General features: G+C 53.6%; 1 pseudogene; it reads left to right on the top strand.

Annotated features, from left to right (window-relative positions):
* Positions 1-870: 870 nt before the first annotated feature.
* On the top strand, positions 871-25,025 carry LOC147984320 (uncharacterized; annotated as a pseudogene).

Below are 25,025 nucleotides of genomic sequence, written 5' to 3' on the forward strand. Positions count from 1 at the left end.
CTCTGTGGTGACTAGCTCTATTTATAGAGGCCCTCGGCCTCTCCCCAAATAATGAGCGGGAAGGGCGCCAACAATTGGCCATTTTGAAGGGGAACATCTAGTAGAAGTTATCCTGACCAAAGGTGGTCTTCGGCTGCCAAAAGTACTGGTGATGACGCCATCTTGGGCTCCATGGTGACCTCCGTCCTGCCGCTCTGCTGGTCTTGGTCTCGTTGCACCGGAATGGCAACCTTTGCTCGATGCCTCGGCCTGTGCTTGCCCCCTTTGCACCAAAGGGGAAACAAGGACACTGCACACGCCGACGCCCGCCTGCCGACCGCCTGGTCTCGATCGTCATGGCTTGCGTCACGGGTTCTTCGCGAGGTACCCTTGCCTTGATCTCTCCGCCTCCTCACGAGCCTGCCTGATGAGGCTGCCTCTGAGGAAGCTTTCTGGTCGTCCGCCCCGCAAGGCTTGGCCCCTCGCGAGGGTATTGAGCTTGAGCTGATGAAGACGGGCCGTGCTGGGGCCCCACTTGAGCCACGCCGCAGGCCGCAGGCAGGCAAGTCTGGGGACCCACGTTCCCAGAACACCGACAGTAGCCCCCGGGACCAAGGCACATCCGGGCTTGGCCTAGCAGGAAAGCGAAGGGGCAAGCGTGAAGTGCCGCGGGCCCTAACAGCCTGCAGCCTTGGGCGCCGCATGGCGATTGATTGGACGTGGGCGGCCCCCACGACGCCTCAGCAACTGTCCATCTGACAAAAGAGGTGCCCGGGCCAGACTTACTTGCTTTGTTCTCGTTTGCCTCGCTCCAGATCCCCTTTCTCGCTCTCCTCTTTCTTGCTTCCGAAATCCTCCTGATCTGTCTCAATCCTTCTCGCCCAGCACGCCATGGCGCCTCGCAAGTTCCCGAGCGAGGCCTGGTACTCGCTGGCCCTAGATTCCCCGAACCTGCCGGAGAAGAACCTCGCCCTCACGCGCCTGATGACGGTGGCGCAGCGCAGCAAGGGGGTGACTGTGCTCAAGGCCGGCTCCGACCAGCCTGAAGGCAGGGGGAGCACCTTCTATCCGCTCTTTGTGAGCGCCATCGTCGCTGGTCTGGTGCCTCCTTTCTCCGAGTTCTTCTTTGCTGTTCTCCGCCAGTACAACTTGCAGGCTCTACATCTCCACCCCAACTCTGTTCTTCTCCTGGCGATTTTTGCTTACTACTGTGAGGCTCATGTCGGGGTAAAGCCCTCGGTGGCCTTGTTGCGCCACTATTTTTCCCTCTGGGTTTCTGGTGGCCATGTATCCGCATGTGCGAGCTTCATCGCATACTCCAATTCTAATGCTATCTCGAAGCCTGGGAAGAGAATCGAAGGCTTCCGGAGCAAGTGGGTCATGGTGGACGTCGGGCGTCTCCACCCCCGTCTGGTGTTGCCTACGGGGCAGCCCAAGGCTGTCGATGCGTGGTCCCGCACGGAGCTCGTCGACCCCTGGAGCTCGTCGACCCCTGGCCGCCGCTGGTATGACAGGTCGCGATGCCGTGGGTTAAGGCCAGGGGGTGAGGGCTGGAGAGCCAGTAGGAGCCCATGAGTCGAGATTCTCAAGTACCCCCCTTTTAACGTGTAAGTGCTTTCCATGAAAGCAGAGAAGTCCACGATGAGCAGCAGGTGACAAGTGAGCGCGAAAGAGCAAATTCATTTTAAGTAGACGCGGGAAAAGCAAACGCCGTTGGGCCAGGCCCGAGCAGCTCGGGGATGATGCAGCCCGAGGGGCGCCCCCAACAAGGTAAGTAAAGAGGATAAGCAAAACGGATACATGCTGCAGGGACGGACCCACGCGGCCTGGGAATGATGCGGCCCTTTGGGCGCTCCTAGCTAAAAATGGAACTTAGAAAGATGTCACCTGGTGTCGTTGAAGATGGAGTGATGTTGAAGAAGCGGACGATGCGCGGTGAAGACGTCGATCCTCACGAGCCCCCAGGCCTAGGAGCCTCGAGAGGATCCGGGGGCACTGGTGGGTTTCCGAGGGACATCTCCATCTCCGCCAGGACCGCACAATGCCTGACCTACTGAGCCTCCAGAATGCTCCTCAGTAGGCGCTGATAAGCGGCAACCGTGCTCGGCAGGCCGAAAGGCATGCGAACGTAGCTGTGAGGTGGACCCTCGCAACACCCCACGCGTGAAGGCCAGAGGCGCTCCTGAGACGCGGCTCAGTTGAGTCCTGGCATGTTGATGCAGACGCGCAACCCACCATCCTCGCCTGGATGTGGGGCTACGGCGGGCAAGCGGTGGCTGTCGCGCATGACTCTCGACTCATGTAGCTCCTGAGTGTTGCTTGCGATGAACTCTTGAGGGTTTGGTCTTCCTTTCCTTGTACCTTCCTGAGGGAAACGTGCCTGGAAGCACCCCTCCAAGTGGTGCCCGAGCGCCTCCCTCGCGACCTCAGCAAGGTCGGTGGCTTTCCAATAAAGAGCCCCCGAGCCCTGCCTGAGGAGCGTGCTGGGCGCGCCTTCCTATGCGAGAGAGGGTGGCGCTCCCTGATTGGGCGCAGATCCTGACCCAACACCTCCGGAGGCGCCTGCCTCCTTATGGCTTAGGCCAGGCGAAACCTTCTTCTTCTTGGGGGTCACCTCGGGAAGTCTTCCGTTTCTGTGGTCCGGGTCTTCGATTGCTGCGGCATGGAACGCGCGCTCGAGTGAACACACTGCGTCCCTTTCTTCACAGGGTACAGTGATGATTCCACCGCTTCCTGGCATCTTGAGGACATTGTATCCATGGTGAGTCACTGCCATGAACTTGGCCAGGGCTGGGTACCCGAGGATGGCGTTGTATGGCAGACGGATGTGGGTGACGTCGAAGCGATGAGCTCGGTGCGGTAGTTGTTGCGCTGCCCGAAGGTGACTGGAAGGCGAACCGGCCCTATGGGAACGGTGGAACCATCAGTGACTCCTGAGAAGGGCTTGGTTGGTTGAAGTTGATCGTACGACACTTGGAGATTGTCGAACGTCTCGGCGGACATGACGTTGAGTCCTGCTCCGCCATCAATGAGGGTCCTGGTGACCTGCACGTTGCTGATGACTGGGGAGCAAAGCATCGGGAGGACCCCGGCCGTTGCCGCGCACTTGAGCTGATCCACTAAGCTGAATGTGATAGCGCACGCGGACCACCTGAGAGGGCGCGTGGCCTCAAGCTTGGGGAGGACTGCATTCACCTCGCGAGCAAACTACTTGAAGATGCGCTGTGAGGCTGGGGCCTGCGCGCCACCCAAGATGCAAGCGATTGCGCGCGGCTCCTGGAAGCCCCCAGCTCCCTCATATTGATGTTGGTCTTCGATCCTCCTTGGCGGTGGCGGCAGAGGAGGAAGGCCTGCGTTGCCGTGCGGGAGATCCTCATGAGGCTGAACTCTCCAGCCTCCCTCGCGAGGCTGGTCCTGGCAGTGATCCTCGCGAGGTCGGTCACACCACCCTTGGCGAGGGCCACAGTCTTCCCATCGTCCGCCACCTCTTCCTCCTCCTCGGCCATAGCCCCTGTCGTTGCGCTCGGAGCGTCGGCCGACACGTCCATCTCTCACGGCCCTGAGCTCTTGACATTCGTTGGTGTTGTGGGTGTGGAGGTCAGGGTACACGCAGTACCGGCTGCCCTTGGATGACTTAGGCTGATCCCTACCTCGCTTGGTGTCTGGCTCCGCTGCAAGCACGGCAGCCCCCTAGCGCTTCACGTCCTTGGCCTCGGGCTTCTTCTCTTCTGGGTCGGCAACTGGGAGTTCGAGGAAGGAAATGCATCCTTCCTCAGCCCTGGCGCACTTGGTCACCAAGTTGAACAGCTCCAGGGATGTGCACATGTCTTCATGGATAGCTAGCTCCTCCTTCATCTTGATGTCGCGTATGCCATCGGAGAAGGCCGAGATGATGGCTTCTTCAGTTACCTTTGGGATCTTGAGGCGAGCATTGTTGAAGCGCTGGATGTATTTCTGCAGGGTTTCCCCTTGCTGCTGCTTGATGCGGCATAGATCGCTCACGGCCGGGGGCCGGTCGCGATTGCCCTGGAGGTTGGCGATGAAGCGAGTGCGCATCTTGTCCCAGGAGGAGATCGTGCCAGGAGCCAGGTTCAGGAGCTAGGTGCGGGCCCCGTCCTTGAGCGCCATGGGAAACTAGTTCGCCATGACCCTTTCGTCTCCGTTGGTGGCTTCGATGCATAGCTCGTAGAGCAGTAGGAACTCCGCGGGGTCCGCCGTGCCATCGTAGCGAGGGGGCAGGTCAGGCTTGAACTTGCCTGGCCATGCGACGTCACCTAGCTCGGGGGTGAGAGCGCGGCAGCCTGCCATGGCCACCGGTGCCTTTTGCTGGTACTGGGCTTGTTCCTGGGGATTACCGCGCGCCGCCGCTTGGAGCAGCGCTCGATCTTGGCGTGGAGGTGCAGGGACGCGATCTTGGCGCGCCGGCGCTGGGAGCGCGCGAGCACCTTCTTGGGACGAGGGATCTCTTGGCAGCTCCTTTCTTGCTGCGCATGCGCCGGACGTGGAGGGTCTTTCCCTAAGGCTGCGCGCCTTGGAGCCAGGGCGCCTTCTTGGGGAGGAGGTGGTGGAGGTGCCTCCTGATCCCCGCCTCCTGCGCGGAATGGAGGGCGAGGCAGCGAGAGGGACGGCAAGGGGGAGCCCCCTGTGGCGCTGACGAGCTCGGTGATGCGGGCGAGCCAGTCCTCGTAGAGGTCATCGACGGGGCGGTAGTGCAAGAGCTCTCTTGCCAGGAGCAGCGCGGCACGCGCGTCTGTGGGGGCGCGACGAGTGTGGGACGACGAAGCGGCTGGATTCAGCGACGGTGTGGCGGTGTGGCCCTCCCGCCGTACCGAAGGATGCTGGGATGAGGCCTGCTGCTCGTTCCCCGCCAGGACGGTGGCAGCGTTGGTGGCAGGCGACGGGGAACGACGAGGACGTCCACTGACGGGCGCCGTCTGGACGACGCGGGTTGCGAGAGCAGCCCGGCGCTCGGCGCGAGCCCGACGAGTGTTAGCCATGGATACGACGGAAGATCACACGTGAACAGCAGAAGAAAGATTCTGGCGCACTCCTACCTGGCGTGCTAAATGTCGGATTTCGGGTTCCGGTAGACCCTTGAGGTTCGAACACTAGGGTCGGTGGCTTTCCAATAAAGAGCCCCCGAGCCCTGCCTGAGGAGCGCGCCGGGCGCGCCTTCCTATGAGAGAGAGGGTGGCGCTCCCTGATTGGGCGCAGATCCTGACCCAACACCTCCGGAGGTGCCTGCCTCCTTATGGCTTAGGCCAGGCGAAACCTTCTTATTCTTGGGGGTCGCCTCGGGAAGTCTTCCGTTTCTGTGGTCCGGGTCTTCGATTGCTGCGGCTTGGAATGCGCGCTCGAGTGAACACACTGCGTCCCTTTCTTCACAGGGTACAGTGATGATTCCACCGCTTCCTGGCATCTTGAGGACATTGTATCCATGGTGAGTCACTGCCATGAACTTGGCCAGGGCTGGGTACCTGAGGATGGTGTTGTATGGCAGACGGATGTGGGTGACGTCGAAGGGATGAGCTCGGTGCGGTAGTTGTTGCGCTGCCCGAAGGTGACTGGAAGGCGAACCTGCCCTATCGGAACGGTGGAACCATGAGTGACTCCTGAGAAGGGATTGGTTGGCTGAAGTTGTTCATACGACACTTGGAGATTGTCGAACGTCTCGACGGACATGACGTTGAGTCCTGCTCCGCCGTCAATGAGGGTCTTGGTGACCTGCACGGTGCTGATGACTAGGGAGCAAAGCATCGGGAGGACCCCGGCCGTTGCCGCGTACTTGAGCTGATCCGCTGAGCTGAACGTGATAGCGCACGCGAACCACCTGAGAGGGTGCGTGGCCTCAAGCTTGGGGAGGACTGCATTCACCCCGCGAGCAAACTACTTGAAGATGCGCTGTGAGGCTGGGGCCTGCGCGCCACCCAAGATGCAAGCGATTGCGCACGGCTCCTGGAAACCCCCATCTCCCTCATATTGATGTTGGTCTTCGTTCCTCCTTGGCGGTGGCAGCAGAGGAGGAAGGCCTGCGTTGCCGTGCGGGCGATCCTCATGAGGCTGACCTCTCCAGCCTCCCTCGCGAGGCTGGTCCTGGCAGTGATCCTCGCGAGGTCGGTCACGCCACCCTTGGCGAGGGCCACGGTCTTCCCATCGTCCGCCACCTCTTCCTCCTCCTCGGCCATAGCCCCTGTCGTTGCGCTCGGGGCGTCGGTCGACACGTCCATCTCTCACGGCCCTGAGCTCTTGACATTCGTTGGTGTTGTGGGTGTGGAGGTCATGGTACACGCAGTACCTGCTGCCCTTGGATGACTCAGGCTGATCCCTGCCTCGCTTGGTGTCTGGCTCCGCTGCAAGAACGGCAGCCCCCTAGCGCTTCACGTCCTTGGCCTTGGGCTTCTTCTCTTCTGGGTCGGCAACCGGGAGTTCGAGGAGGGAAAGGCGCCCTTCCTCAGCCCTGGCGCACTTGGTCGCCATGTTGAACAGCTCCAGGGATGTGCACAGGTCTTCATGGATTTCTAGCTCCTCCTTCATCTTGATGTCGCGTACGCCATCGGAGAAGGCCGAGATGATGGCTTCTTCAGTTACCTTGGGGATCTTGAGGCGAGCGTTGTTGAAGCGGTGGATGTATTTCTGCAGGGTTTCCCCTTGCTGCTGCTTGATGCAGCGTAGATCGCTCAAGGCCGGGGGCCGGTCGCGAGTGCCCTGGAAGTTGGCGACGAAGCGAGTGCGCATCTTGTCCGAGGAGGAGATCGTGCCAGGAGCCAGGTGCGGGCCCCGTCCTTGAGCTCCATGCGAAACTAGTTCGCCATGACCCTTTCGTCTCTGTTGGCGGCTTCGATGCACAGCTCGTAGAGTAGTAGGAACTCCGCGGGGTCTGCCGTGCCATCATAGCGAGGGGGCAGGTCAGGCTTGATCTTGCCTGGCCATGCGACGTCACGTAGCTTGGGGGTGAGAGCGCGGCAGCCTGCCGTGGCCACCGGTGCCTTTTGCTGGTACTGGGCTTGTTCCTGGGGATTACCGAGCGCCGCCGCTTGGAGCAGCGCTCGGTCTTGGCGTGGAGGTGCAGGGACGCGATCATGGCGCGCCGGCGCTGGGAGCGCGCGAGCACCTTCTTGGGGACGTGGGATCTCTTGGCAGCTCCTTTCTTGCTGCGTAGGCGCCGGACGCGGAGGGTCTCGCCCTGAGGCTGCGTGCCTTGGAGCTAGGGTGCCTTCTTGGGGAGGAGGTGGTGGAGGTGCCTCCTGATCCCTGCCTCCTACACGGAATGGAGGGCGAGGCAGCGAGAGGGACGGCAAGGGGGAGCCCCCTGCGGCGCTGACGAGCTCGGTGATGCGGGCAAGCCAGTCCTTGTAGAGGTCATCGACGGGGCGGTAGTGCAAGAGCTCTCTTGCCAGGAGCAGTGCGGCATGCACGTCCGTGGGGGCGCGACGAGCGTGGGACGACGAAGCGGCTGGATTCAGCGACGGTGTGGCGGTGTGGCCCTCCCACCGTACCGAAGGATGCTGGGATGAGGCCTGCTGCTCGTTCCCCGCCGTGCCGGTGGCGGCGTTGGCGGCAGGCGACGGGGAACGACGAGGACGTCCGCCGACGGGCGCCGTCTAGGCGACGCGGGTGGCGAGAGCAGCCCGGCGCTCGGTGCGAGCCCGATGAGTGTCATCCATGGACACGACGGAAGATCACACGTGAATAGCGGAAGAAAGACTCCGGCGCACTCCTACCTGGCGCCAAATGTCGGATTTCGGGTTCCGGCAGACCCTTGAGGTTCGAACACTCGGGTGCGCGCGGAGATCTCTCCCCTACCGATCTACATCCGATCTCCTCGCGTGATCTAATCTGGAAACAACGAACATCACAAGGGACATGAGGTTTGTACTGGTTCGGGCCACCATTGTGGTGTAATACCCTACTCTAGTGTGTGGTGTGGTGGATTGCCTCAGGGGCTGCTGATGAACAGTACATGGGAAGAACAGCCTCGCGAGAGGTGTTCTTGAGCTGGTGCGATGAACTGGTAGGGTGAGTTCAGTCGCCTCTCTCTCTCTCTCTCTGCTAGGGCCCTACCAGATTTCTAGATCTCTGGGTGTGTTGATCTCTCCGGGGGGTGTCTCTCTCTACTCTGTGGTGACTAGCTCTATTTATAGAGGCCCTGGGCCTCTCCCCAAATAATGAGCGGGAAGGGCGCCAACAATTGGCCATTTTGAAGGGGAACATCTAGTACAAGTTATCCTGACCAAAGGTGGTCTTCGGCTGCCAAAAGTACTGGTGATGACGCCGTCTTGGGCTCCACGGTGACCTCCGTCCTGCCGCTCTGCTGTTCTTGGTCTCGTTGCACCGGAATGGCAACCTTTGCTCGATGCCTCGGCCTTTGCTTGCCCCCTTTGCACCAAAGGGGAAACAAGGACACTGCGCAGGCCGGCGCCCGCCTGGCGTCCACCTGGTCTTGATCGTCATGGCTTGCACCACGGGTTCCTCGCGAGGCACCCTTGCCTTGATCTCTCTGCCTCCTCGCGAGTCTGCCTGATGAGGCTGCCTCTGAGGAAGCTTTCTGGTCGTCCGCCCCACGAGGCTTGGCCCCTCGTGAGGGTCTTGAGCTTGAGCTGATGAAGACATGCCGTGCTGGGCCCCCACTTGAGCCACGCCGCAGGCCGCAGGCAGGCAAGTCTGGGGACCCCCATTCCCAGAACACCGACAGATTTCTTATAGACTACTTTCAACTACTCCCTCTGTCAAAAATTTCTTATAGACTACTTTCAACTACTCCCTCTTTCAACTACTTTCAACTACTCACGCATACGTACGGCCAGGGCTCGTGTACATGGCTGGGTCAGAACGGAGAAATAGCATCGTCGTCATGTTCATGGGGAGGCAACGAAATGCCTCGTGTTCATGGGGAGGTAACAGAATGCGTTGTGTTCATCGGGAGGCAACGGAACGCGTGGGAGCAAACCGGCTGGGTTAGAATGGAATGCGTGGTCGTGTTCATCGGGAGGGCTTGGACGGAACAGGCGATGAAAACGAGGCCTGGCGTACCGCACAATGGAGGAAACGGACCTCCTACGTTCGGAACGGGGTCCTGTTGATCGGGAGGGGTTTGGCGTACCGCAAAACGGAGGAAACGGACCTCCTACGGTCGAAACGGGGGTCCTGTTGATTGGGAGGGGTGTGGCGTACCGCAAAAAGGAAGAAACAGACCTCCTACGGTCAAAACGGGGGTCCTGTTGATCGGAAGGGGTGTGGCGTACCGCAAAACGGACGAAACAGACTTGTGTTGGAGCGCTACGGTCGAAACGGGGGTCCTGTTCATTGGGAGGGGTGTGGCGTACCGCAAAACGGGACTCCACGAGATACTGTTCATCTCCACCGTCAACCTCCTCCAGCCTCCACGGGCTACCGTCGACCTCCTCCAGCCTCCACGGGCTACCGTCGACCTCCTCCAGCCTCCACGGGCTCCTGTTCATCCAGCCTCCACCGCGCGCTACTCCACCGGCTACTGTTCAACCACCCCTCCACGGGCAACCCTCCACCGTCTACTGTTTATCTAGCCCTCCACCACACCACGGGGTCCTGTTCATCCAGAGGCAACGCCACCGCTCACTGTTCATCCAAACCCCCCCCCGTAACGCTCACTGTTCATCCCAGAGGCAGCATCGATCGGCTTCAGTTAGCACCAGTAGCGAAGGAATTGCTCGATCGGGTTCAGTTAGCAGCCATCGATCGATCGCTCGGGTTCAGTAACGCGTAGCCTGCAGTGCAATCGCTCGGGTTCAGTTAGAGCCCAACGCCTCGCTCGGGTTCAGTTAGAGCCAATGCCTCGCTCGGGTTCAGTTAGAGCCAACGCCTCGCACATACGCGCGTACGTGTACGAGAGAAACGCGCATCGCTCGGCCCCCGACCTCCCACCATAACCGGGAACTCCCCGAAATTTTCCTCGCCCTCGCTTCTACCATGGTTTTTTTCCGTCATGGATGGCCCAAAGAATGTCATGCAGCTGCGTCTCCGGCCCGCCCAGGACGAAAAGCCCATTTTCGGTCATGATTTTTTGTCGTAGAAGTAGGATCCCACCACATCTATGACGATACCGGGTTTTGTCACAATTATCGTCATAGAAGTGTCATATGTATGACAGAAAAAAATTTCGTTCGGCCCAAAATGTCACAGATGTGTCTTTTTTTTGTAGTGCAAGTCCCTCCCACCGGAGGATATAATACCTAAGGAAGAGTTCCAACGAGGAGCTTCGTCGTGGCATGCAGATCTTCATCAAGGCTTTCAACATTATCATACAAGACAACACCCAAGGTCATTCGACAGCAAGATTGGGGCTGCGAACGCGCTCGGGAACGGAGCCGTCCGGCAACGACTATTCCAGTCAACCCCCCAAGCGGCCCAGGCCATGATGACCTACGCGTGGCACATAAGTTCTGCCCTTATAGACCTTTGGTGACACGTTGTGAGCGGGCCATTTGGGCGGTGGAATTACGGCGGTGCAGAGGTCGAGTCATCCACCTACCTACCGTAGTGAGGACACCTACACCAATGCGTGTCGCAACAAGACCAAGTCACCACCTTGAGTGACGGTGAAAAGATAGGCATATGTTCCTGGGAGCCAAAAGACGATGACACTTCACCGTACATTCAATGCACATACCTACCTTGTCAGGGTAGGCATTATTTCCAATAGCACAACCATTGTGGTGCCCCTTGAGCTATAAAAGGAGGACCAGACTACTGAGAAAATTGTTGGGCACTTGGTAGAATCCAGATAGGAGTGACGCTGCTAACTCCGTTCCCGGAGAAACTTGTAAGATCATTGTCCACCAAATCAAGAGCGCACAAAGCAGAAGTAGGGTATTACGCAACCATGCGGCCCAAACCTGGGCAAATCCTTGTCCTTTTGCACATTCTTTGTTCAGATAGATCCACACCTTGCACCCCGTCTACGAATTGGCAATGGATGTCTGCAGTCCCTAGTGTCTTGCATGTGTTTTTCACACATGACGATAGAGAGGGCTAGAGCTCCAAGACCCATTCAAAGAGCTCTATGTTGGGATCTACGGTAGGGTGCGTCGACTGCAAATTAAAATTTCCTTTGCGCAGAACAACAAAGAACATGCTACGGAAGATGGATCACAGTTCGTTACCACTAGACGTGCAGTGCCATGCAGCGGAAGAAGAGTTGGGGCAGCGCGTCCGCGTGGATCTTCTCCTGCACGTCTGATTTCCCTCGTACAACCGATGGTCAGTTCCCATGTACACGTTTGCTAGAGCGGCGCAAGTGCACCACCTCTAACGATATCCGCACGTGCAGGAGGAACGTCGTGCGGCGGACTGCTAGGTCTGATCACACAACCGGCGGCGAGTGGAGGTGTCTATTCGCAACACATGCAAACCCTAGTGACAGCGCCGAAGTGATCAACCCCATGAGTGTGCCGCACCTCCACTATATATATAGGCGTCCGTCATGGACTCAACACTTGGGCCTCGCACGGACCCTAAAGCCCATAAGTCTACTCGGCCACAATCCGAATACAGTTCGGATCACATCCGACCAGTGTCCTCGGATCCGACCTCGTAGGTTCCTTCCCTTAAGCGCGTGACCCCTTAGGTTCAAGTCGGCTTGGTCATAGTTCGGATCACCTCCGAACTGCACGGTTGGTAGCGGCCTCTAGCAAGGCATACCGAATACCAAGCAGACTATGAAGCTGGTTAGCGAACCTGTACATCACACTTCCATTCCTTTTGCCACACGATATATGTTGTCGAGCTCAAGGCGAGTCTGTCATGCTTGTGCTAGCCCGACCTCTTTCTCGTTCCAGTGATGCTGACCACAAACCGGATTATCTCATAATTCTTGTCGCATGGCCATGCTTATCCTGGTCGGATCACACGAGGGGCCCAGATTATATCTCTCCTGATCGAAGGGGCAAATCCCATCTTGCTCGACCATGTCTCGCAGCATGGTTCTGGACAAACCCGAAACCTACCTTTATAACTACCCAGTTACGGAGTAGCATTTGATCGGCCCAAAGCAAGTCTGTCACCATCCCGAGTACATGAGTCAGCTTAGGTCTTAGGACATAGAACATATGTTGTACTAGAGACTCACAGATGACATATCGCTGCGTCTCATAGTTGGGTCTGTCCGACTCGGACCTTATCTCGACTCGGATCCGACTACGTCGAATCCGACCAAATCCTTCCAAGTCCATATTATCCGGTTAGCATCCAATGCTCCATGGCTAGTGAGAGCAAGCCATCGACCGTGCCATATGCTAGTCTAGTTCGCTGCGCATCCACACAGCCCTTTCGACCAGGGACCTTTTAGGACAATCATCATACAATGCATAGTCCCACAAACAAGTCACGTACTTGCTGATACACATCATTGATAATGTCCAAGGACTATCTTTATTCATAAACACATATGAAATATCATCATACATGATTGCCTCTAGGGCATATCTCCAACACTCTAGTCCTGAATTTGGGAAGTGGTGTATGACTCGGACTATTGTCGCTGAAGAAAAGTTTGGGGTCGACCTTGGGAAGTCTCTTATGGCCATGTCAATGATTAATCAAACTTCCCCCAGAGCTTTCGAAACGACTAGGCCTATGCAAAAACATAAATGTGCCAATTTTATCTATGTACGAGTGAAGGCTGTCGTACACTCCTACTACTACATACTTTATGGTTGCAGTTATGTTAAAGATGCGACTGGATGTGGGCTGTCAAATTGGATTTCGTATTTGATCTAGGCCCAATACAAGTGTTTGGATGTACTCTAAATCAATGGACTAAAACAGAAATGAATACACAGGCTTGCAGCTCTGATTTCAGCTGAATTGGCTCACTCCCGCAAAAAGAAACCTTTTGGGCCTCTTCTTTCCACTCCACCACGAGACAAAGAAAGGGAGCAAGAGAGGATAGTGGCGCCAACTAGATTGACGGTGGCGCCCAGGCAGATTCTCCATGATGGAGAAGGTATGGTCACCGGCTTTCCATTCCTTTCTTCCTCCACCGCCGGTCCTTCCCCTTCTCTGTGGCGCAGCTCACCACTGTCAGGTCCCATCTGACCTTGCAGTCCCATTCACCGCCGCCCTTCCCTTCCTTCATGGACCCATGGTGGCTCTTCTCCCTTGGCTCTACTTCTCAGCCGCCCCATCTTCTCTGGCCATAGAACCCCTCACTGCCGCAGACCGTAACCACAAGGGTGCCTGAGGGAGTCCTGGATTAGGGGGTATCCGGACATCCAGATTATATCCTTTGGCTGGACTGTTGGACCATGAAGATACAAGATTGAAGACTTCGTCCCGTGTCCGGATGGGACTCTACTTGGCGTAGAAGGCAAGCTAGGCAATACGGATATATATATCTCCTCCTTTGTAACCGACCTTGGGTAACCCTAGCCCCCTCCGGTGTCTATATAAACCGGAGGGTTTTAGTCCGTAGGACAACAGACAATCATACCATATGCTAGCTTCTAGGGTTTAGCCTCTCCGATCTCGTGGTAGATCAACTCTTGTACTACTCATATTATCAAGAATAATCAAGTAGGACATAGGGTTTTACCTCCATCAAGAGGGCCCGAACCTGGGTAAAACATCGTGTCCCCTGCCTCCTATTACCATCCGCCTTAGACGCACAGTTCGGGACCCCCTACCCGAGATCCGCCGGTTTTGACACCGACATTGGTGCTTTCATTGAGAGTTCCTCTATGCCGTCACCATAAGGAAGGATGCCTCGTCTCGTTGTTAAGAACAACATCACCGCCGGGGGAGCCCTGGCTGTCGGCCAAACTCTCCGGCTAGGCAGTTTCATCATGACCGCCCGTTCGGCTACTGCCCCGACGATGACTTCTCGGGTCATCGAAAACAACCTCCACGTCGGCTCAGAATTCGCCGAGCAGATGGATCAAATGGAGCTCTCTTCCCTAAACGAGCTCTTGGATCGCATCGCCGCCTTGGGAGTCGCTACGGACTATGATCGGATTGGGCTTAAGCCCGATCAAAGGGAGATTAACTCTCCACCGGTCACCCACCATGTTGCGGTGGTGGAGGAAAAATGCGGCGATTCCTCTTCTATCTTGAGGACTAACTATGTCCAGATTCCTGAGCTCTCCGAGCCGGATACCCGTTTACGGGAGGACATCACCCAAGCCCTGAACCTAGAGTCAGGCAGCGGGCCAGACTTATCGGGCAACATACCGGAACCCAAAATTACAATATTGGAAACACCTCGGCCCCTGGGTCTCAGATTGGGTAGGGGTTTGGACTCAATTCCACCCACTCACCCAGACATAAACGATCTTTCCCACATCAGGCAAGAGCCCCATGAAACAGTACATCTTTATTGGGCCAGATTCCTCCTTGTGATGAACAAGGATAAGGACTGTCGCGAGGAAGACGCAGTCTCATTTTTCTGCAATAATTGCACGAACAAGGGAATCCTTAACGCCTTAAGTCGCCGTGACATATCACGCTTCGCTGACTTGGCGTCCATAGTACAAAAGTATTGTTCGATGGAAAGCGCCTGGAAAACCGAAACGAAATTTTGGGATAATCCGGCTAGGAATATACACCCAGTCCGAAGTAAAAGGGTGCACTATCATAAGACACCCGAGTTAGTTACAAAGAAACAAAAACCCTCTACACGGCATGGAACCGTATTGGAGGGATGGCTTAACAGACCCTGCAAAATTCATAGCACATCGGATACCATACCAACGCACAGCCTTAGAGCATGTTGGATACTCCGGCAGGTGGCCAAAAGTGGTGAGGATCTTCTTATCCCAAATGCCACAGAGCACCATCCCGTGGATAACAATACGTTATTAACAGTTTTTGAAACCTTCGCATCAAATAATAGGCGCAAGCGAACACTCCGCAGCCTCGCCGAAATCTGCCACGTAGTAGCAATGAATCCATGGAGTGACACAGCTATTACCTTCAATGCCAGTTACGAACCTAAATTCTGAACTGCCCGAGCACCAGCTGAACTGGTCCTCAGTCCAATTGTGGACGGCTTTCGACTCACCAAAGTACTCATGGACGGCGGCAGTGGATTAAATCTCATCTATGAGGAAACCCTTCAAAAAATGGAAATAGACTGGAACCGCATTGAGCAAAGCAGCACAACCTTCAGAGGAATCATCCCCAGTAGGGAAGCACGCTGTGCTAGGAAAATCACACTAGATGTGGTATTCGGCACGCGGGAGAACTATAGGTCCGAAGAAATTACAATCCAAGTGGCCCCGTTCAGTAGTGGATACCACGCCCTTTTAGGACAGGAGGCGTTCACGATCTTCCAAGCCATACCCCATTATGGGTACATGAAGCTCAAAATGCCCGGGCCCAATGGAATCATCACTCTTGCTAGTGATCCGGACACAACACTCCGCGCTGAAAACAAAACAGCTGCATTGGCCCTCGAGGCATTATCCGAAGCCCTCTCGGCCAAGGAATTAACTGCGCTACGCTCCACGGTGGACAGGGACGACATAATACTTGACAAGAGATCCAAGACCACCTCTTTTAAACCAGCGGATGAAATAGTCAAATTCCAAGTCCACCCAACGGATCCTACAAAAACAGCCTCCATCAGGGCACAGTTAAACCCCGCCGTGGACGCCACACTACGAGAGTTCCTGCGCGAGAATTGGGACATATTCGCCTGGCACCCCTCAGACATGCCGGGAATCCCACGCAGGCTGGCAGAGCACAGCCTCAATATCCTAAAGGGATTCAAGCCGGTCAAGCAGGCTCTTCGGCATTTCTCTGAACCTAAGAGACATGCTATGGGAGAGGAACTAGCCAAGTTATTGGAGGCTGGATTCATTAGAGAAATAAAACAACCGGACTGGCTAGCAAACCTGGTGATGGTACCAAAGAAGGACAAATCCTGGCGCCTATGTGTCGATTTCAAGGACCTCAACAAGGCTTGGCCAAAGGATCCCTCCCCCCTCCCCCGCATTGATCAAATTATCGATGCTACCGCAGGACACGAGTCATTGTGTTTCCTCGACGCATACTCCGGCTACCACCAAATTAAGATGGCGGAGTCCGACCAAGATGCAACGGCATTTATCACACCATACGGACCCTTCTATTTCAACACAATGCCTTTTGGGCTCAAAAACGCCGGTGCAACATATCAGCGCATGATCCAGACATGTCTGGAGAAACAGATCAACAAAATAGTAGAGGCATACGTAGATGATGTGGTCGTTAAAACCAAACATGTCGACTCTCTAATAGACGACTTGAGGCTCACATTCGACAACCTCTGAACATACGACATCAAGCTCAATCCAGAAAAATGCGTTTTCGGCGTACCAGCCGGAAAGCTCCTGGGCTTCATTGTCTCCAGTAGAGGAATTGAAGCTAAGCCGGCCAAAATCCGAGCTCTGTCATAGTTGGCTATCCCAACGGACCTCAAACAAATCCAGAAACTAACTGGATGTGTGGCGGTTCTAAGCCGCTTTATCTCCCGCTTAGGAGAAAAGGAATTACCCCTTTATCACCTCCTTCGGCGCACCGAACACTTCGAGTGGACGGATGCTGCCACAGCCGGATTGGAAGAAATAAAAGCCATACTGGCAACCAACCCAATCCTGGCTGCGCCAAACATCGGCGAACCAATGCTGTTGTACATTGCGGCAACTCATCAAGTTGTAAGCGCAATGCTCGTCGTTGAATGAGAAGCTGACGGACATAAATTCCCTCTTCAAAAGCCGGTATACTATGTATCCACTGTCCTCACACCGTGCAAATCACAGTACCCACATTATCAAAAGATAGCATATGCGATATTCATGGCATCCCAGAAGCTGCAACACTACTTTCAAGAGTGTTCAATTACAGTAGCCTCGGAAGTGCCACTTAATGATATTATAAACAACCGCGACGCCACGGGCCGGATTGCCAAATGGGCCATTGAGCTCCTCCCGTTCGAGATAACATACAAACCTCGGCAAGCCATTAAGTCGCAAGTATTGGCTGACTTTGTCGCCGAATGGGCAGAAGCCGAACTCCCTAAAGAGTACGGCGCATACTCCAATTGGATCATGCACTTCGACGGCTCCAAAATCCTGGCTGGTCTGGGGGCTGGCATCGTCCTGACGTCCCCAACCGGAGATACCATTCAGTATGTACTGCAGATACTGTATACAGACTCCAACACCGGAGCCGAATACAAAGCCCTGTTGCATGGTCTTCGGATGGCAGTCTCCATGGGCATTCAACGCCTGGAGGTGCATGGGGATTCGAACCTCGCAATATCCCAAATAAATGGAGACTTTGATCCCAAGGATCCGAAGATGGCGGCCTATCGAAACGCCATCCTGAAGATGTCAGCTCGGTTCGAGGGGCTCAAATTTCTCCATGTGGCTCGGGAAAACAATCAGGCGGCGGATATCCTCGCCCACATCGGCGCAAAACGTGACGTGGTCCCCCCCAACATATTTTTGGAAAGATTGTTTAAGCCATCGGTGGTATGGGAAGGGGACACAGGTAACAATAGTCCGGACCCGGCCAAAACGCCCGATACCGAACACTCTGACATAATCGGAGGCTCTGCCACCGAAATAACACCTTCATCCCACGTAATAACGGCCGTCATCGCCCTGTGCACAGAACCATTCCTGGCCTACCTAACGAGGCAAGAAATTCCTGAGGATCAAAATGAGGCACGCTGCATAGTGCGGTGATCTAAAGCCTACATGGTCCACGAGGGAGAGCTGTATAAGAAAAGTACTAACGGAGTCCTTCAAAGGTGCATCTCCGAAGAGGAAGGGCGGAAGCTTTTGGCAGAAATTCACGCCGGACTCAGCGGCCACCACGCCGCAGCCCGAGCCCTTGTAAGCAAGGCCTTCCGTACAGGTTTTTATTGGCCGACGGCCCGGGCAGACGCGCAGGACTTGGTCCAACGTTGCGCCGGTTGCCAGCTTTTTGCAAAACAAAGCCATATGCCACCCACCGCCCGCCAAACAATCCCCATTATCTGGCCTTTCGCGGTCTAGCGGCTTGAAATAGTTGGACCCCTTAAAGGGGGAACCCACAAGAAAAAAATACGTATTGGTCATGGTAGGTAAATTCACCAAATGGATAGAAGCCAAACCTGTTAAAACAGCTGAATCCGGGCCAGTGATAGACTTCATATCCAGGGTTGTACACCGTTATGGCGTCCCCCACAGCATGATCACTGACGACGGTACGAACTTCATGGCTGACGAGGTAAAACTCTGGTGCACCAACATGGGCATCAAGCTCAATTATGCTTCCGTCTATCACCCACAAACCAACGGCCAAGTTGAGCGTGCAAATGGTCTTATCATGAGCGGCATTAAACCTAGATTAGTGCGGTCCTTAAAGGAGTCTAACACGCACTGGGTAGAGGAGCTCGACTCCGTACTCTGGGGGCTGCGGACCACGCCGAATCACACTACCGGATATACACCCTTCTTTATGGTGTACGGTGCAGAGACAGTTTTGCCATGCGACATAATTCATGACTCGCCTCGAGTGCGCATGTACGAAGAAAGAGAAGCCGAGCTTGATCGGCAGGACAGTCTGGACACCCTGGAGGAGGAGCGCGACGTGGCTAAAGCCCGTTCCGCATTTTATCAGCAACAGGGACGCAGATACCAAAGCAGAGAAGTACGGGCCAAAACTTATAACGTTGGTGAGTTAGTTCTCCGCCTGCCGGAGAAGAAAAAGTCCAAGCTCGAGCCCAAATGGGAAGGTCCCTTCATTATTGACCAAGTTCTGACCGGTGGAGCATACCGTCTGTGGGATGCATCGAATAATCAACTTGAGACGAACCCATGGAACGCAGCCAGGCTCTGAAGATTCTACGCCTAGCGCCGGACTCTATGTTTGTCTCCTTCCTCTGTCCATTTTTTGCATATACATTATCTGTCTTTTTTCTCTTTCCTTCTTTTACTCTTTCTCTAGGCCTTCAAGGGCCACCTTGTGCCTCGCTTGCACATTATAGACGCGCTAACCGCGCTCATTATACCTAGGGGCTTCTTACACAGAAGCTTAATTATCTATATGGGCTTCGCGCCTCGCAAATGTGTTATTCTCCTGCATGTACCTTTTCTCCGCCACTATATGCATCGATATGACTTAAGTTTTGGCCAAGCTGGGTTGCCTGGCTCTTGTATTTATGCCCTACGTTCTCGTTAATTCGGCTAGGGCATAAGGGGAGCACCTCTGCGATTGTTACTGCCGGGTCAGCCGGATGTGTACCTCAGACTGGGTGAAGCCGAAAGCTAGCATTCTTAAGGGAATATTCAGTCGGCGAACAAAAGATGATTTTTATTTATTTTCCTTATGTGCCCCCAGATGTTTTTTCCTGTGTTTCCTCTCGCAATCCGGACATGCACTTTAGGGCATGCGTACCCAGGGAAAGGAACCCTTAACGAAACTATTCTCCCTGGAAGATGTTTCTTACTACCCATGTAATATAACATAACTAGTTGGGCACTTGTCTGTTCAAGCACTAATGACCCCTACGCCTGGTCTCCACGCATACCCCGGTTCTTATATAACTGAGCGGGTATTCGGATACACTCCGGACTATCAGGTCCCGAGGTTGAAGCGAAAAGGCCCGCCATGACAAATGATCTACAATACGGCTAGTAGGAATTATACATGTCACTTTAATTACATAGTCATGTAGACTGACTAAATTCCTCTTCTATACCATCCAACAGGCGGTCTAGCCTACAATCCTGTTGGGAATACTTTGCGGCTAATTCTACTTGCCCATAGACTAAGCTAACGGGGATCTCTTTCCCGTCGGGCCCCATAGGTCCGACCTCGGCCATGTGATTTGGGTCAGCCTTGGTATACCGCATCTTCACCATGGCACAGGCTTCCCTGGCACCTTGACGGCAAGCAGATATCTTCCATAATCAGAAGCGCCGCCGTGCTCCCTTAAGCTTCTCTACAAGCTCTCCAACACCTTCTGGCAAGGAGACGGATGGCCACAAGGCCTGGGCAATACCTTGCATCACCTGTCGAAATTGTTCATGCAGTTGTGAGAGCTCGAATAGAAGATCACCCGCAGACCCGTGCATCTCCTCCGCGAGACGACCCGTCAGCATACCTGCAGACATAACTCTGTTAGCCGGCTTCTCCGTTGTCCCCTTTATTAAGGGTTTGTTCAAACACTTACTAAATATGCCGCGTCGAAGCCGCTTATTCTCCTTCTCGGAGTCCGCAAGCTGGGCTCGAACATCTTTCAGTTCCATGCTCAGCTTGGTATTAGCGTCTTGGAGATTGTTTTTCACCCGCCTGACCTCAGTCATCACGTGTTCGCCAGCCTTTAGCTGTCGTACGGCGTGCTGCTCCTCCGGATTCTCTCCGGATTCATCTGCAACATCTATTATTAGATCTGCAGCCATGTCGCACGCTATATGGTACCTATCATTCTTTGAAAGAAATGTTACCAGTTGGGGACTTTTTAGGTTCCTTCAATGCGGCAACAGCGGCCCGAAGTTGGGTCTTGCATTCCTCTAGCTCCTGCGATAGTCGACTATTCTTCTCTGTAAGAACCTGCACAATAAGATGATCCTTAAATCAGTTCTGCTAACTGTTTCAAGTCTCAGAGGCTACTGATACATATAATCGTCAAATTTTCTTACCCGTACATCCTTTACATACTGGTCCGTGGCTCTGGCTAGACCATTTTGAGCAGCACGGAGGTACGCCTCTCCAGAATTGAAGGCATCAAATGCCTCTGGTGAGAAGCAAGCATCACGGAGTACGGCCCGACGACGCCTCTGATTCATGGCGCTCTCCACTTCTGAATGTGTAGCGGATGGCCTATCCGCATCCTCTGTAGGGTGACTATCCGGCGTCCGCCCCATGTCGGCTTCCGCCTCTATGTCCGGTCCTGGAGCCCGACTGGTGGAAGCATGATCGGCAGCCTCACCAGACATATTCCGGCGAGCGTTTTTTCTATTAAAGAAATATGGACGCCATTACATTTCAAGAAAGACGACAACCACGGAGCGGGGTTTCTGTCATACCTCTGCGCCGGCGTCTCCGTCCTGACCGCCTTCCTTGTTGGCCTGCCCGGCCTCGGTGCCTCTTGTTGGCGAGTTGCTGCGAGTTCGGCATGGCGTCCCGAATGCCTTCCCTGTAAAAACACCATATTTATATGGTAGGTGAAGTGTCTAAAAGGGGATACTAGTTTTTGGAGTTGGGATTTTTGGTTTTTCTTACGTGCGACACAGGAAGCAGTCTGGGATAGTCGGCCGTAATGGCCACCATGGCGTCATCACAGCTTAATTGATAGAACTGCCGGTCTATCAGCTCCACGAATATGTCCGGATCTTCTTCGAGTCCGGCACCGAGGGCCCGGTCAGGGTCCTCTGGTTGTGGAGATGGGCTGCTGACCTCCCTTATGGCTTTTCACAGTTCCTGCCGCAAAATGGCAAGGTGAGTACCTACGACAAAGAATACGGGAAGAACGGGAGTAAGGAGATATAACTCACCCAGCTTGGAGGGTTGTACATGGAGAATCCATCCCGTGGCTTGATGCAGATGAACTCCTCTTCCTCTCCCTTGAACAATTCGGAGAGGATTTTTGCTAAAGCGGCAGTGTTGTCCGGACCCTTACGCCCGCAACGGGTGGCGTCATCTTCCCCGTTAAAACATCACAAGGGGTGCCCTCGATATTGAAGTGGTTGCACTCCCCGCATTATGCATATTGACATAACCTCGATTACTGTCAATCCTGATTGAGCCAGCGCTTTAATCCGGTTCATCAGGTAAAGGACTTCTCCGTTGTCTTCCTCCCGGGGGGCTCCATGGGCGCTAACTTCGGCGTTTCTTCAGAGGAGCATTGCTGAACTCAGGAAGACCCCCCGAACAGGGTCCGGAAGAGGGACGTCCTCCATATAAAACCATTCCGAAGGCCAGTCTTCGGACGTCTTCTTCGGAGTACCGGACATGTATCCGGTTTCAGCGATGCGCCATATTTCGGCTCCGCCCACTTGACAAAGTGACCCCTTCTGTGTGCGAGGGACGAGGCAAAATAACCTTTTCCACAGCTCGAAATGAGCCTCGTAGCCCAGGAATAACTCGCAGAGGGCAACATAGCCGGCGATGTGTAAAATGGAAGCAGGGGTGAAATTATGCAGTTGGAGGCCGTAAAACTCCAGGAGCCCGCGGAGGAATGGATGAATTGGAAATCCGAGTCCCCTCAATAAACAAGGAACAAGGCATACCCAATCCCCTATAGAGGGGCGGGGGAAGCTCTCCGCTTGCTCTCCGCTATTGTAGGTGGCGAGCCCGGCTCGGACGGGCACCATATACGCTAGAGGGAGAAATCCCTTAGTCTGCAGTTCGACTAATCGACTGTGTGGGACTGAACACCTCTCCCAATCACCGGACATAGGGCTATGGGGGCGGGAGGAGGAGTTGCGGAGGTCGGCCATGCTGGAATGGATCTTTCTGAAACACGCTCCGATGGATTCTCGCTGGGGGAAGATGGTATGGATCGGATCTAAGAATCTCCATCCCTTTAATAGAAAATTTATTTATCTAGCTAGGGGGGCGAATGTAAAAATGCACTGGCTCCTCGTATTCATTGAATGTGTGGAAGATAGCCCTTATTGGGCGCGGGAGCCAAGAAGCCCAACATTTATTGTGCCGGACACTACTTGACAAACGTTCAAAATTTGGAGAGGAACCCACCTTGCAATGCCGAAGACAACACTGTGCGCCAGACTCATCGTCATTGAAGCCTGGTTCAGGGGCTACTGAGGGAGTCCTGGATTAGGGGGTATCCGGACATCCGGATTATATCCTTTGGCCGGACTGTTGGACCATGAAGATACAAGATTGAAGACTTCGTCCCGTGTCCGGATGGGACTCTACTTGGCGTAGAAGGCAAGCTAGGCAATACGGATATGTATATCTCCTCCTTTGTAACCGACCTTGGGTAACCCTAGCCCCCTCGGGTGTCTATATAAACCGGAGGGTTTTAGTCCATAGGACAGCAGACAATCATACCATAGGCTAGCTTCTAGGGTTTAGCCTCTCCGATCTCGTGGTAGATCAACTCTTGTACTACTCATATTATCAAGAATAATCAAGCAGGACGTAGGGTTTTACCTCCATCAAGAGGGCCCAAACCTGGGTAAAACATCGTGTCCCCTGCCTCCTGTTACCATCCACCTTAGACGCACAGTTCGGGACCCCCTACCCGAGATCCGCCGGTTTTGACACCGACAGTGCCCCTTCTTGGTCCACCACAATGGCTCCCCTTCTTCCTCCACCCTCTTCCTTATCTCCTGGTCCTCCTCTAGCCAGCCAACCCTCTATTTATTCTCCTTCCTTCCCCTAGTTCTCTTGTTCATATTCATTTGCTAACCACTATTGTGTTCTTTTGTTGTAGGTTGGCTAAAAAAATGGAACCCTTGAGGCCGATCTGAGGTACCATCATGATGCAAATTTGTGCACCAATAAGACCATAGATACGATGCATGGTTATGCGGTCTGATGCATGCTTATGTGGTGGTCTAATGGATATGATGCTTGCTTATGTGTGATATGATGCATGTTATATGGTATATATTGAATGATGCATGGTTATACTGAATTTAGCCCAAAATTAACATGATATATGTGCATTGTAGCTGCATCATGTCACACATGGATTTGATTTCTTCCATTACTGAAGAGAACAAAAGATGAAAAAGGAAAAAGGATCATCTTGACAACGATGTATGTTGAGTCGGTTTGTCTTGGCCTAGCTTTTCTTAGCACACAGAGAGCACATAAGAGTTTAGGATGCTTTAGTGATGATGAGCTTCAATATGTTGGAAGTACTTGCTGAAAGAAATGTACAATGGATCAGAAGTAACTTGCTATGATGAGTTGCCCTTAACCAAAATAAATTTTCATGATCTTTGCATGATGTTGCTTATGAAGTGTGGTCTGAAAGATAGTGTATATGTCACTGTAGAAGAAAATGTTGCTATGTTCCTATTGGTGGTTGGACATGGTATTAAAATGAGATTGTTGTGTGGCACTTAAAAGTGTTCTTTACTATCAGTAGGCACTTCTCGAATGTGTTAACAACCATTCTTTCCCTAACTGGGGAGTTTATCAAGCTTCCTGATCCTTCTATTGAACCTCTGGATGATTACAAATGGAAGTGGTTTGGAAATGACTTGGGAGCACCAGATGGGTGTCATGTTGATGTTTCTGTCATTGCAGCTGATGAATGGAGGTATAGGAACAGAAAGAAAGATATCACCACTGACATTCTAGGTGTTGTTGATTGGAACATGAAATTTCTTTATGTTCTAACTGGCTAGGAGGGACCTGCATCTGACTCCAGAGTGTTGCGTGATGCAATGAGAAACAATCATCAAGATGCATTTGTTATACCTCATGCTATGGTCGTATCTCTTGGCATTTCGTTTCTTTTCTATGTTAATGTTAGCTAACTCCAACTAGTACACCATAGGAAAATACTACTCAGCGGATGTTGGCTACACCAATGGACCTGGCTTTTTTGGCCCCATTATCGACTAGGTACCACTTGAAAGAGTGGGTTTCAAGTCAACAACAATCCCAAAATGACAAAGAGTTGAATAACTTGTATCATTCTCGTGCTAGAAGTGTTGTGGAGAGAACTTTTGGCTTATGGAAGAAAAAATGGGCCATTCTATGAATTCAATCTTTCTTTCACATAAAGTACCAGCTGGTAACAAATGTCCATATAGTTTTGAATAACATATGGACTGTATGACATGCTAATCTAAATATAAAGCATTAAAAATTCAAATTATTAATGCTTGTTGTGTGTTACACAACTTTGCAAGGGTGAGGCATCATATGATGGATGGTTTATTGTTGCAAGAAGTTGATGTTGACCTAGAAAATTTGGAACATGAGCCCCTGGACGATGTTGACTTGATTACATCCGTTCAAGTCACTAATGAATGGACCAACTTTAGCAACAATTATCGCAAGACATGTATGCCGAATACCTGCTCAGGCATGCTGAATTAGAGATAGTTAGTTGA

The sequence above is a fragment of the Triticum urartu genome, chromosome 2A, assembly GCF_056163025.1.
Source record: "Triticum urartu cultivar PI428250 chromosome 2A, HENAU_Tu73, whole genome shotgun sequence".
NCBI classification, from domain to species: Eukaryota; Viridiplantae; Streptophyta; class Magnoliopsida; order Poales; family Poaceae; genus Triticum; species Triticum urartu.